This window comes from Schistocerca cancellata, chromosome 2 (genome assembly GCF_023864275.1).
Source record: "Schistocerca cancellata isolate TAMUIC-IGC-003103 chromosome 2, iqSchCanc2.1, whole genome shotgun sequence".
NCBI classification, from domain to species: domain Eukaryota; kingdom Metazoa; phylum Arthropoda; class Insecta; order Orthoptera; family Acrididae; genus Schistocerca; species Schistocerca cancellata.
Genome location: NC_064627.1, coordinates 1,099,373,647 through 1,099,383,250, shown reverse-complemented (window position 1 = coordinate 1,099,383,250; position 9,604 = coordinate 1,099,373,647). Strand labels below are relative to the sequence as shown.

At 52.8% G+C, this 9,604-nt stretch overlaps 27 non-coding genes across 27 annotated transcripts; 20 read left to right on the top strand and 7 right to left on the bottom strand.

The window, feature by feature from the left end:
- The first annotated feature begins 244 nt into the window (after positions 1-244).
- Trnav-cac (transfer RNA valine (anticodon CAC)) lies at positions 245-317 on the top strand. The gene has a single exon. It is a non-coding gene; the product is annotated as a tRNA-Val (tRNA).
- A 158-nt stretch (positions 318-475) lies between these two features.
- On the top strand, positions 476-548 carry Trnav-aac (transfer RNA valine (anticodon AAC)). The gene has a single exon. It is a non-coding gene; the product is annotated as a tRNA-Val (tRNA).
- Positions 549-742: 194 nt separating this feature from the next.
- Trnap-agg (transfer RNA proline (anticodon AGG)) lies at positions 743-814 on the bottom strand. The gene has a single exon. It is a non-coding gene; the product is annotated as a tRNA-Pro (tRNA).
- A 402-nt stretch (positions 815-1,216) lies between these two features.
- Trnav-cac (transfer RNA valine (anticodon CAC)) lies at positions 1,217-1,289 on the top strand. Its single transcript has one exon. It is a non-coding gene; the product is annotated as a tRNA-Val (tRNA).
- Positions 1,290-1,447: 158 nt separating this feature from the next.
- Positions 1,448-1,520, top strand: Trnav-aac (transfer RNA valine (anticodon AAC)). The gene has a single exon. It is a non-coding gene; the product is annotated as a tRNA-Val (tRNA).
- A 194-nt stretch (positions 1,521-1,714) lies between these two features.
- Positions 1,715-1,786, bottom strand: Trnap-agg (transfer RNA proline (anticodon AGG)). The gene has a single exon. It is a non-coding gene; the product is annotated as a tRNA-Pro (tRNA).
- A 401-nt stretch (positions 1,787-2,187) lies between these two features.
- Positions 2,188-2,260, top strand: Trnav-cac (transfer RNA valine (anticodon CAC)). The gene has a single exon. It is a non-coding gene; the product is annotated as a tRNA-Val (tRNA).
- Positions 2,261-2,418: 158 nt separating this feature from the next.
- Positions 2,419-2,491, top strand: Trnav-aac (transfer RNA valine (anticodon AAC)). Its single transcript has one exon. It is a non-coding gene; the product is annotated as a tRNA-Val (tRNA).
- A 667-nt stretch (positions 2,492-3,158) lies between these two features.
- Trnav-cac (transfer RNA valine (anticodon CAC)) lies at positions 3,159-3,231 on the top strand. The gene has a single exon. It is a non-coding gene; the product is annotated as a tRNA-Val (tRNA).
- Positions 3,232-3,389: 158 nt separating this feature from the next.
- Trnav-aac (transfer RNA valine (anticodon AAC)) lies at positions 3,390-3,462 on the top strand. The gene has a single exon. It is a non-coding gene; the product is annotated as a tRNA-Val (tRNA).
- Positions 3,463-3,656: 194 nt separating this feature from the next.
- Positions 3,657-3,728, bottom strand: Trnap-agg (transfer RNA proline (anticodon AGG)). The gene has a single exon. It is a non-coding gene; the product is annotated as a tRNA-Pro (tRNA).
- Positions 3,729-4,130: 402 nt separating this feature from the next.
- On the top strand, positions 4,131-4,203 carry Trnav-cac (transfer RNA valine (anticodon CAC)). The gene has a single exon. It is a non-coding gene; the product is annotated as a tRNA-Val (tRNA).
- Positions 4,204-4,361: 158 nt separating this feature from the next.
- Positions 4,362-4,434, top strand: Trnav-aac (transfer RNA valine (anticodon AAC)). The gene has a single exon. It is a non-coding gene; the product is annotated as a tRNA-Val (tRNA).
- A 194-nt stretch (positions 4,435-4,628) lies between these two features.
- Trnap-agg (transfer RNA proline (anticodon AGG)) lies at positions 4,629-4,700 on the bottom strand. The gene has a single exon. It is a non-coding gene; the product is annotated as a tRNA-Pro (tRNA).
- Positions 4,701-5,101: 401 nt separating this feature from the next.
- Trnav-cac (transfer RNA valine (anticodon CAC)) lies at positions 5,102-5,174 on the top strand. Its single transcript has one exon. It is a non-coding gene; the product is annotated as a tRNA-Val (tRNA).
- A 158-nt stretch (positions 5,175-5,332) lies between these two features.
- On the top strand, positions 5,333-5,405 carry Trnav-aac (transfer RNA valine (anticodon AAC)). Its single transcript has one exon. It is a non-coding gene; the product is annotated as a tRNA-Val (tRNA).
- A 194-nt stretch (positions 5,406-5,599) lies between these two features.
- Trnap-agg (transfer RNA proline (anticodon AGG)) lies at positions 5,600-5,671 on the bottom strand. Its single transcript has one exon. It is a non-coding gene; the product is annotated as a tRNA-Pro (tRNA).
- A 402-nt stretch (positions 5,672-6,073) lies between these two features.
- Positions 6,074-6,146, top strand: Trnav-cac (transfer RNA valine (anticodon CAC)). Its single transcript has one exon. It is a non-coding gene; the product is annotated as a tRNA-Val (tRNA).
- Positions 6,147-6,304: 158 nt separating this feature from the next.
- On the top strand, positions 6,305-6,377 carry Trnav-aac (transfer RNA valine (anticodon AAC)). Its single transcript has one exon. It is a non-coding gene; the product is annotated as a tRNA-Val (tRNA).
- A 194-nt stretch (positions 6,378-6,571) lies between these two features.
- On the bottom strand, positions 6,572-6,643 carry Trnap-agg (transfer RNA proline (anticodon AGG)). The gene has a single exon. It is a non-coding gene; the product is annotated as a tRNA-Pro (tRNA).
- Positions 6,644-7,044: 401 nt separating this feature from the next.
- Positions 7,045-7,117, top strand: Trnav-cac (transfer RNA valine (anticodon CAC)). The gene has a single exon. It is a non-coding gene; the product is annotated as a tRNA-Val (tRNA).
- Positions 7,118-7,275: 158 nt separating this feature from the next.
- On the top strand, positions 7,276-7,348 carry Trnav-aac (transfer RNA valine (anticodon AAC)). Its single transcript has one exon. It is a non-coding gene; the product is annotated as a tRNA-Val (tRNA).
- A 194-nt stretch (positions 7,349-7,542) lies between these two features.
- Trnap-agg (transfer RNA proline (anticodon AGG)) lies at positions 7,543-7,614 on the bottom strand. Its single transcript has one exon. It is a non-coding gene; the product is annotated as a tRNA-Pro (tRNA).
- Positions 7,615-8,016: 402 nt separating this feature from the next.
- Trnav-cac (transfer RNA valine (anticodon CAC)) lies at positions 8,017-8,089 on the top strand. Its single transcript has one exon. It is a non-coding gene; the product is annotated as a tRNA-Val (tRNA).
- A 158-nt stretch (positions 8,090-8,247) lies between these two features.
- On the top strand, positions 8,248-8,320 carry Trnav-aac (transfer RNA valine (anticodon AAC)). The gene has a single exon. It is a non-coding gene; the product is annotated as a tRNA-Val (tRNA).
- A 668-nt stretch (positions 8,321-8,988) lies between these two features.
- On the top strand, positions 8,989-9,061 carry Trnav-cac (transfer RNA valine (anticodon CAC)). The gene has a single exon. It is a non-coding gene; the product is annotated as a tRNA-Val (tRNA).
- A 158-nt stretch (positions 9,062-9,219) lies between these two features.
- Trnav-aac (transfer RNA valine (anticodon AAC)) lies at positions 9,220-9,292 on the top strand. Its single transcript has one exon. It is a non-coding gene; the product is annotated as a tRNA-Val (tRNA).
- The last annotated feature ends 312 nt before the right edge of the window (positions 9,293-9,604 follow it).

Sequence of the window (9,604 nt, the reverse complement as noted above, 5' to 3'; positions counted from 1 at the left end):
GCACTGCCTGCTGCTGAGAAAGTGATTGCTTTTGCTGATATGACTTGCAATAACGACTGCGCGAAACGCCGCTATCTCGTTAGGGGCGCTACGGCAGACACCCTCTCGAGAACCCCGAAGACTTCTTGAGCCCTCGGCTGCGATGGGTTCCAGGCTGACAAAAGAACTGTCGTGTGTGCATTCGCGGATGAGAGAAAGGCTGAGGCAAGTTCGAGTGAACAAGGATGGACTCCTCGGCTCCGTCGTTTCCGTAGTGTAGCGGTTATCACGTCTGCTTCACACGCAGAAGGTCCCCGGTTCTATCCCGGGCGGGAACAGTATTTTCCTGCCTATGTCGTATTGTACTCCAGTGAGCCTCGTCGTGTGTGCATCTGCTGCATGTCCCTTCGTTTTGCAAGTACCACATTTATTGAATTTTTTAGTTACGATGGCAACATCAATACAAGTTGTCTGTGAAGTGAGGTGCACTCAAGCAGTTTCCGTGGTGTGGCGGTTGTCACGTCTGACTAACACGCAGAAGGTCCCCGGTTCGATCCCGGGCGGAAACACTTTTTCATCACTTTAAGCAAGACTTACTAACATGCATCTGCTACCATCTGTACCCGAAACCTTCGTAATTGCCTTCATGCGTCGGACCAGAGTGTCAATTCCTCACATCAAATAAGAAATTCATTTGACATTGGCGGCGAGCTTTTTGCGCTGACTCAGCCACTGACGTGCGATCAGTTTGCACGAAACGCTAGGGCTCGTCCGGGATTTGAACCCGGGACCTCCTGCACCCTAAGCAGGAATCATACCCCTAGACCAACGAGCCCTGTGACACGTCGAATGCCAGTTATTCCAGTCCCTTGATGTCTTCCAGGGTGCTCTGGAAGTCTCGTTTAGGCTGGCGGGATGGGGGCGGCGCGAATTCCCGCGGTCGGCGGCCTTCCTGGGCTATTGGTACCTTCATGTAGAGCTGCCCCTGGGCTCGCACTGCCTGCTGCTGAGTAAGTGATTGCTTTTGCTGATATGACTTGCAATAACGACTGCGCGAAACGCCGCTATCTCGTTAGGGGCGCTACGGCAGACACCCTCTCGAGAACCCCGAATACTTGTTGAGCCCTCGGCTGCGATGGGTTCCAGGCTGACAAAAGAACTGTCGTGTGTGCATTCGCGGATGAGAGAAAGGCTGAGGCAAGTTCGAGTGAACAAGGATGGACTCCTCGGCTCCGTCGTTTCCGTAGTGTAGCGGTTATCACGTCTGCTTCACACGCAGAAGGTCCCCGGTTCTATCCCGGGCGGGAACAGTATTTTCCTGCCTATGTCGTATTGTACTCCAGTGAGCCTCGTCGTGTGTGCATCTGCTGCATGTCCCTTCGTTTTGCAAGTACCACATTTATTGAATTTTTTAGTTACGATGGCAACATCAATACAAGTTGTCTGTGAAGTAAGGTGCACTCAAGCAGTTTCCGTGGTGTGGCGGTAGTCACGTCTGCCTAACACGCAGAAGGTCCCCGGTTCGATCCCGGGCGGAAACACTTTTTCATCACATTAAGCAAGACTTACTAACATGCATCTGCTACCATCTGTACCCGAAACCTCCGTAATTGCCTTCATGCGTCGGACCAGAGTGTCAATTGCTCACATCAAATAAGAAATTCATTTGACATTGGCGGCGAGCTTTTTGCGCTGACTCAGCCACTGACGTGTGATCAGTTTGCACAAAACGCTAGGGCTCGTCCAGGATTTGAACCCGGGACCACCTGCACCCTAAGCAGGAATCATACCCCTAGACCAACGAGCTTGTGGCACGGCGAATGCCAGTTATTCCAGTCCCTCGATGTCTTCCAGGGTGCTCTGGAAGTCTCGTTTAGGCTGGCGGGATGGGGGCGGCGCGAATTCCCGCGGTCGGCGGCCTTCCTGGGCTATTGGTACCTTCATGTAGAGCTGCCCCTGGGCTCGCACTGCCTGCTGCTGAGAAAGTGATTGCTTTTGCTGATATGACTTGCAATAACGACTGCGCGAAACGCCGCTATCTCGTTAGGGGCGCTACGGCAGACACCCTCTCGAGAACCCCGAAGACTTCTTGAGCCCTCGGCTGCGATGGGTTCCAGGCTGACAAAAGAACTGTCGTGTGTGCATTCGCGGATGAGAGAAAGGCTGAGGCAAGTTCGAGTGAACAAGGATGGACTCCTCGGCTCCGTCGTTTCCGTAGTGTAGCGGTTATCACGTCTGCTTCACACGCAGAAGGTCCCCGGTTCTATCCCGGGCGGGAACAGTATTTTCCTGCCTATGTCGTATTGTACCTCAGTGAGCCTCGTCGTGTGTGCATCTGCTGCATGTCCCTTCGTTTTGCAAGTACCACATTTATTGAATTTTTTAGTTACGATGGCAACATCAATACAAGTTGTCTGTGAAGTAAGGTGCACTCAAGCAGTTTCCGTGGTGTGGCGGTTGTCACGTCTGCCTAACACGCAGAAGGTCCCCGGTTCGATCCCGGGCGGAAACACTTTTTCATCACATTAAGCAAGACTTACTAACATGCATCTGCTACCATCTGTACCCGAAACCTCCGTAATTGCCTTCATGCGTCGGACCAGAGTGTCAATTGCTCACATCAAATAAGAAATTCATTTGACATTGGCGGCGAGCTTTTTGCGCTGACTCAGCCACTGACGTGTGATCAGTTTGCACAAAACGCTAGGGCTCGTCCAGGATTTGAACCCGGGACCACCTGCACCCTAAGCAGGATTCATACCCCTAGGCCAACGAGCTTGTGGCACGGCGAATGCCAGTTATTCCAGTCCCTCGATGTCTTCCAGGGTGCTCTGGAAGTCTCGTTTAGGCTGGCGGGATGGGGGCGGCGCGAATTCCCGCGGTCGGCGGCCTTCCTGGGCTATTGGTACCTTCATGTAGAGCTGCCCCTGGGCTCGCACTGCCTGCTGCTGAGAAAGTGATTGCTTTTGCTGATATGACTTGCAATAACGACTGCGCGAAACGCCGCTATCTCGTTAGGGGCGCTACGGCAGACACCCTCTCGAGAACCCCGAAGACTTCTTGAGCCCTCGGCTGCGATGGGTTCCAGGCTGACAAAAGAACTGTCGTGTGTGCATTCGCGGATGAGAGAAAGGCTGAGGCAAGTTCGAGTGAACAAGGATGGACTCCTCGGCTCCGTCGTTTCCGTAGTGTAGCGGTTACCACGTCTGCTTCACACGCAGAAGGTCCCCGGTTCTATCCCGGGCGGGAACAGTATTTTCCTGCCTATGTCGTATTGTACCTCAGTGAGCCTCGTCGTGTGTGCATCTGCTGCATGTCCCTTCGTTTTGCAAGTACCACATTTATTGAATTTTTTAGTTACAATGGCAACATCACTACAAGTTGTCTGTGAAGTAAGGAGCACTCAAGCAGTTTCCGTGGTGTAGCGGTTATCACGTCTGCCTAACACGCAGAAGGTCCCCGGTTCGATCCCGGGCGGAAACACTTTTTCATCACTTTAAGCAAGACTTACTAACATGCATCTGCTACCATCTGTACCCGAAACCTTCGTAATTGCCTTCATGCGTCGGACCAGAGTGTCAATTCCTCACATCAAATAAGAAATTCATTTGACATTGGCGGCGAGCTTTTTGCGCTGACTCAGCCACTGACGTGCGATCAGTTTGCACGAAACGCTAGGGCTCGTCCGGGATTTGAACCCGGGACCTCCTGCACCCTAAGCAGGAATCATACCCCTAGACCAACGAGCCCTGTGACACGTCGAATGCCAGTTATTCCAGTCCCTCGATGTCTTCCAGGGTGCTCTGGAAGTCTCGTTTAGGCTGGCGGGATGGGGGCGGCGCGAATTCCCGCGGTCGGCGGCCTTCCTGGGCTATTGGTACCTTCATGTAGAGCTGCCCCTGGGCTCGCACTGCCTGCTGCTGAGAAAGTGATTGCTTTTGCTGATATGACTTGCAATAACGACTGCGCGAAACGCCGCTATCTCGTTAGGGGCGCTACGGCAGACACCCTCTCGAGAACCCCGAATACTTGTTGAGCCCTCGGCTGCGATGGGTTCCAGGCTGACAAAAGAACTGTCGTGTGTGCATTCGCGGATGAGAGAAAGGCTGAGGCAAGTTCGAGTGAACAAGGATGGACTCCTCGGCTCCGTCGTTTCCGTAGTGTAGCGGTTATCACGTCTGCTTCACACGCAGAAGGTCCCCGGTTCTATCCCGGGCGGGAACAGTATTTTCCTGCCTATGTCGTATTGTACTCCAGTGAGCCTCGTCGTGTGTGCATCTGCTGCATGTCCCTTCGTTTTGCAAGTACCACATTTATTGAATTTTTTAGTTACGATGGCAACATCAATACAAGTTGTCTGTGAAGTAAGGTGCACTCAAGCAGTTTCCGTGGTGTGGCGGTTGTCACGTCTGCCTAACACGCAGAAGGTCCCCGGTTCGATCCCGGGCGGAAACACTTTTTCATCACATTAAGCAAGACTTACTAACATGCATCTGCTACCATCTGTACCCGAAACCTCCGTAATTGCCTTCATGCGTCGGACCAGAGTGTCAATTGCTCACATCAAATAAGAAATTCATTTGACATTGGCGGCGAGCTTTTTGCGCTGACTCAGCCACCGACGTGTGATCAGTTTGCACAAAACGCTAGGGCTCGTCCAGGATTTGAACCCGGGACCACCTGCACCCTAAGCAGGAATCATACCCCTAGACCAACGAGCTTGTGGCACGGCGAATGCCAGTTATTCCAGTCCCTCGATGTCTTCCAGGGTGCTCTGGAAGTCTCGTTTAGGCTGGCGGGATGGGGGCGGCGCGAATTCCCGCGGTCGGCGGCCTTCCTGGGCTATTGGTACCTTCATGTAGAGCTGCCCCTGGGCTCGCACTGCCTGCTGCTGAGAAAGTGATTGCTTTTGCTGATATGACTTGCAATAACGACTGCGCGAAACGCCGCTATCTCGTTAGGGGCGCTACGTCAGACACCCTCTCGAGAACCCCGAATACTTGTTGAGCCCTCGGCTGCGATGGGTTCCAGGCTGACAAAAGAACTGTCGTGTGTGCATTCGCGGATGAGAGAAAGGCTGAGGCAAGTTCGAGTGAACAAGGATGGACTCCTCGGCTCCGTCGTTTCCGTAGTGTAGCGGTTATCACGTCTGCTTCACACGCAGAAGGTCCCCGGTTCTATCCCGGGCGGGAACAGTATTTTCCTGCCTATGTCGTATTGTACTCCAGTGAGCCTCGTCGTGTGTGCATCTGCTGCATGTCCCTTCGTTTTGCAAGTACCACATTTATTGAATTTTTTAGTTACGATGGCAACATCAATACAAGTTGTCTGTGAAGTAAGGTGCACTCAAGCAGTTTCCGTGGTGTGGCGGTTGTCACGTCTGCCTAACACGCAGAAGGTCCCCGGTTCGATCCCGGGCGGAAACACTTTTTCATCACTTTAAGCAAGACTTACTAACATGCATCTGCTACCATCTGTACCCGAAACCTTCGTAATTGCCTTCATGCGTCGGACCAGAGTGTCAATTCCTCACATCAAATAAGAAATTCATTTGACATTGGCGGCGAGCTTTTTGCGCTGACTCAGCCACTGACGTGCGATCAGTTTGCACGAAACGCTAGGGCTCGTCCGGGATTTGAACCCGGGACCTCCTGCACCCTAAGCAGGAATCATACCCCTAGACCAACGAGCCCTGTGACACGTCGAATGCCAGTTATTCCAGTCCCTCGATGTCTTCCAGGGTGCTCTGGAAGTCTCGTTTAGGCTGGCGGGATGGGGGCGGCGCGAATTCCCGCGGTCGGCGGCCTTCCTGGGCTATTGGTACCTTCATGTAGAGCTGCCCCTGGGCTCGCACTGCCTGCTGCTGAGAAAGTGATTGCTTTTGCTGATATGACTTGCAATAACGACTGCGCGAAACGCCGCTATCTCGTTAGGGGCGCTACGGCAGACACCCTCTCGAGAACCCCGAATACTTGTTGAGCCCTCGGCTGCGATGGGTTCCAGGCTGACAAAAGAACTGTCGTGTGTGCATTCGCGGATGAGAGAAAGGCTGAGGCAAGTTCGAGTGAACAAGGATGGACTCCTCGGCTCCGTCGTTTCCGTAGTGTAGCGGTTATCACGTCTGCTTCACACGCAGAAGGTCCCCGGTTCTATCCCGGGCGGGAACAGTATTTTCCTGCCTATGTCGTATTGTACTCCAGTGAGCCTCGTCGTGTGTGCATCTGCTGCATGTCCCTTCGTTTTGCAAGTACCACATTTATTGAATTTTTTAGTTACGATGGCAACATCACTACAAGTTGTCTGTGAAGTAAGGTGCACTCAAGCAGTTTCCGTGGTGTGGCGGTTGTCACGTCTGGCTAACACGCAGAAGGTCCCCGGTTCGATCCCGGGCGGAAACACTTTTTCATCACATTAAGCAAGACTTACTAACATGCATCTGCTACCATCTGTACCCGAAACCTCCGTAATTGCCTTCATGCGTCGGACCAGAGTGTCAATTCCTCACATCAAATAAGAAATTCATTTGACATTGGCGGCGAGCTTTTTGCGCTGACTCAGCCACTGACGTGTGATCAGTTTGCACAAAACGCTAGGGCTCGTCCAGGATTTGAACCCGGGACCACCTGCACCCTAAGCAGGAATCATACCCCTAGACCAACGAGCTTGTGGCACGGCGAATGCCAGTTATTCCAGTCCCTCGATGTCTTCCAGGGTGCTCTGGAAGTCTCGTTTAGGCTGGCGGGATGGGGGCGGCGCGAATTCCCGCGGTCGGCGGCCTTCCTGGGCTATTGGTACCTTCATGTAGAGCTGCCCCTGGGCTCGAACTGCCTGCTGCTGAGTAAGTGATTGCTTTTGCTGATATGACTTGCAATAACGACTGCGCGAAACGCCGCTATCTCGTTAGGGGCGCTACGGCAGACACCCTCTCGAGAACCCCGAAGACTTCTTGAGCCCTCGGCTGCGATGGGTTCCAGGCTGACAAAAGAACTGTCGTGTGTGCATTCGCGGATGAGAGAAAGGCTGAGGCAAGTTCGAGTGAACAAGGATGGACTCCTCGACTCCGTCGTTTCCGTAGTGTAGCGGTTATCACGTCTGCTTCACACGCAGAAGGTCCCCGGTTCTATCCCGGGCGGGAACAGTATTTTCCTGCCTATGTCGTATTGTACTCCAGTGAGCCTCGTCGTGTGTGCATCTGCTGCATGTCCCTTCGTTTTGCAAGTACCACATTTATTGAATTTTTTAGTTACGATGGCAACATCACTACAAGTTGTCTGTGAAGTAAGGTGCACTCAAGCAGTTTCCGTGGTGTAGCGGTCATCACGTCTGCCTAACACGCAGAAGGTCCCCGGTTCGATCCCGGGCGGAAACACTTTTTCATCACTTTAAGCAAGACTTACTAACATGCATCTGCTACCATCTGTACCCGAAACCTTCGTAATTGCCTTCATGCGTCGGACCAGAGTGTCAATTGCTCACATCAAATAAGAAATTCATTTGATATTGGCGGCGAGCTTTTTGCGCTGACTCAGCCACTGACGTGCGATCAGTTTGCACAAAACGCTAGGGCTCGTCCGGGATTTGAACCCGGGACCACCTGCACCCTAAGCAGGAATCATACCCCTAGACCAACGAGCCCTGTGGCACGTCGAATGCCAGTTATTCCAGTCCCTCGATGTCTTCCAGGGTGCTCTGGAAGTCTCGTTTAGGCTAGCGGGATGGGGGCGGCGCGAATTCCCGCGGTCGGCGGCCTTCCTGGGCTATTGGTACCTTCATGTAGAGGTGCCCCTGGGCTCGCACTGCCTGCTGCTGAGAAAGTGATTGCTTTTGCTGATATGACTTGCAATAACGATTGCGCAAAACGCCGCTATCTCGTTAGGGGTGCTACGGCAGACACCCTCTCGAGAACCCCGAAGACTTCTTGAGCCCTCGGCTGCGATGGGTTCCAGGCTGACAAAAGAACTGTCGTGTGTGCATTCGCGGATGAGAGAAAGGCTGAGGCAAGTTCGAGTGGACAAGGATGGACTCCTCGGCTCCGTCGTTTCCGTAGTGTAGCGGTTATCACGTCTGCTTCACACGCAGAAGGTCCCCGGTTCGATCCCGGGCGGGAACAGTATTTTCCTGCCTATGCCGTATTGTACTCCAGTGAGCCTCGTCGTGTGTGCATCTGCTGCATGTCCCTTCGTTTTGCAAGTACCACATTTATTGAATTTTTTAGTTACGATGGCAACATCACTACAAGTTGTCTGTGAAGTAAGGTGCACTCAAGCAGTTTCCGTGGTGTAGCGGTTATCACGTCTGCCTAACACGCAGAAGGTCCCCGGTTCGATCCCGGGCGGAAACACTTTTTCATCACTTTAAGCAAGACTTACTAACATGCATCTGCTACCATCTGTACCCGAAACCTTCGTAATTGCCTTCATGCGTCGGACCAGAGTGTCAATTGCTCACATCAAATAAGAAATTCATTTGACATTGGCGGCGAGCTTTTTGCGCTGACTCAGCCACTGACGTGCGATCAGTTTGCACAAAACGCTAGGGCTCGTCCAGGATTTGAACACGGGACATCCTGCACCCTAAGCAGGAATCATACCCCTAGACCAACTAGCCCTGTGGCACGTCGAATGCCAGTTATTCCAGTCCCTCGATGTCTTCCAGGGTGCTCTGGAAGTCTCGTTTAGGCTGGCGGGATGGGGGCGGCGCGAATTCCCGCGGTCGGCGGCCTTCCTGGGCTATTGGTACCTTCATGTAGAGCTGCCCCTGGGCTCGCACTGCCTGCTGCTGAGAAAGTGATTGCTTTTGCTGATATGACTTGCAATAACGACTGCGCGAAACGCCGCTATCTCGTTAGGGGCGCTACGGCAGACACCCTCTCGAGAACCCCGAATATTTGTTGAGCCCTCGGCTGCGATGGGTTCCAGGCTGACAAAAGAACTGTCGTGTGTGCATTCGCGGATGAGAGAAAGGCTGAGGCAAGTTCGAGTGAACAAGGATGGACTCCTCGGCTCCGTCGTTTCCGTAGTGTAGCGGTTATCACGTCTGCTTCACACGCAGAAGGTCCCCGGTTCTATCCCGGGCGGGAACAGTATTTTCCTGCCTATGTCGTATTGTACCTCAGTGAGCCTCGTCGTGTGTGCATCTGCTGCATGTCCCTTCGTTTTGCAAGTACCACATTTATTGAATTTTTTAGTTACGATGGCAACATCAATACAAGTTGTCTGTGAAGTAAGGTGCACTCAAGCAGTTTCCGTGGTGTGGCGGTTGTCACGTCTGCCTAACACGCAGAAGGTCCCCGGTTCGATCCCGGGCGGAAACACTTTTTCATCACATTAAGCAAGACTTACTAACATGCATCTGCTACCATCTGTACCCGAAACCTCCGTAATTGCCTTCATGCGTCGGACCAGAGTGTCAATTGCTCACATCAAATAAGAAATTCATTTGACATTGGCGGCGAGCTTTTTGCGCTGACTCAGCCACTGACGTGTGATCAGTTTGCACAAAACGCTAGGGCTCGTCCAGGATTTGAACCCGGGACCACCTGCACCCTAAGCAGGATTCATACCCCTAGACCAACGAGCTTGTGGCACGGCGAATGCCAGTTATTCCAGTCCCTCGATGTCTTCCA